Source organism: Suricata suricatta, chromosome 9 (assembly GCF_006229205.1).
Source record: "Suricata suricatta isolate VVHF042 chromosome 9, meerkat_22Aug2017_6uvM2_HiC, whole genome shotgun sequence".
Taxonomy (NCBI): domain Eukaryota; kingdom Metazoa; phylum Chordata; class Mammalia; order Carnivora; family Herpestidae; genus Suricata; species Suricata suricatta.
In genome coordinates, this window is record NC_043708.1 from 118,136,793 (window position 1) to 118,138,804 (window position 2,012).

Genomic DNA, 2,012 nt, shown 5'->3' on the forward strand with positions numbered 1-2,012 from the left:
CATATATATATATATATATATATATATATATATATATATATATATATATGTGTGTGTGTGTGTGTGTGTGTGTGTGTGTGTGTGTGTGTATATGTGTGTATATATATATGTGTGTATATATATATATATATATATACACACTAAGTCTGAAAGCTATATAGGAGTGAAAGATATGTACTTATTGTGCTAATCTCACACTTTAATTAAACAACTTTTTACATATCACTCAGGATGAACAGGGTATAAAAGAGTGAATAAAATAAAGCTCTAGTCTGCATGGAGGCTCAATTCTTGTGGTGAACATATAATAAAGAAATACATAACATTTTAATTTTTATATTACTCAATGATTTTCCTACTTTGATTCATCTATCCTCAGTTCTTCTTCCCACAATTTTTTTTTCAATTACCTGTGTTTTCCTTTGGTTATATATTTATGAAAATATGGAAAGTCCTTTATAATTACAAGACAGACACCTACATCCCATGGATGTTTTGTATATAATTTGCCTTTTGCTTTCTAAGCACCTGGATTAAAAAATATTTTTGTTTATTTTTGAGAGAGATAAAGGGGGGGCAGTGGGGATGCAGAGGATCTGAAGCAGGATGACTTCAGCCAAGTCAGACATTTAACCAACTGATCCACCCAAGTGCCCCCTCACCTTGGGCATTTAAGCTATTTCATGGAGAAGCTAGGAAAGGAAATTTTGATAAGACTTGGGTCAGAGGCATAAAAGTGGATGAGCATAACACAGAATGGTAGTAGAGCTTCAGGATGCTCAAAGGTCTCATAATGACAAGTAATGTTTTAGGAGACCTATTTAAAGCTTGTAGTCCAAGTTTCCCACTGTTTCAGGACAATATTGGGCTTTGCTGTTATTAGAGGAGTCAGTCTTCATAAGAGTTATAGGTTACCTAGTTTCTCAGGTGTATTTGATCTTGGGAGTAGGTAATTTGTGAGTAGCTAGGCTGTCAGTTGGCCTGGAATGTCCAAAATAGGCAGACTTTCCTGGGAAGAATAAACCCATTTCATTGGCCTTATGAGAATCACTAGATACTTATAGCCACGTTTTTTCTCTACCAGTTAAAAAATGTTACAAGGAATCATACTGCTGCTAATGTATAACTTGATTGCTTTTCATTTCTAATGACATAAGTTTTTTTGTTTTGTTTTGTTTTTACTTTGTTTTACTTCCTTTTTTTGTTTCTCTATCACCTTTGGACATAAACTGGGCACTCTTTTACATAATTAATTTAGTGGGAGTTGATATTGAGCAGCAATGCTATTCATTGGTCTCCAACATTAGTGTGGACAATTGGACTCTGCTAGCAGATTTATTGTGTAGGATGGCCCAGAACATGGTGGACTGAAACTTAAATATGCCATAAATCTGAAAAAGAAATGGTTAGTAAGAGAACTTAATCTCTCTGAAATTTATACATTTTAATTAGAGGATGAGCAACTATGCTTTATTGTGGGTATAAATGTCATAGGCCAAAACATGAACTCAACCCTCTAAAGTCATTTATAGCCAATAACTGTCATATGGCAGAATTGCTGATAGGGGAATTCCAAGGTTATGTTTATAGTTGGTTTCTCCAAATTCATGCTAAACCCCTACCAAAATGAGAAGTCTGATATGAACTATTAATATAAAAGAGGGACCAGGAAGCCATGAAGTATGATGGTATCCATTCTGTAGAAGCAGCTTTGTGGGTATATATGGTTGTGACATATTAGTCACCATGAAAGAACTGCTTGTATTTGAAAAGGAAGTTGTTCCTGGGGATAAGAACTGATTCCTCATCATTTCCGTTACCAGAAAAGAAAACTCTAAAACCTCACTCTTTTTTTTTCCATAATATTTTATTGTCAAATTGTTTTCCATACAACACCCAGTGCTCTTCCCCACAAGTGCCCTCCACCATCACCACCACCTGTCTTCCCCCCTGCCCACTCCCCCCAACCCTCAGTTCATTCTCAGCATTCAATAGTCTCTCAAGTTCTGCAT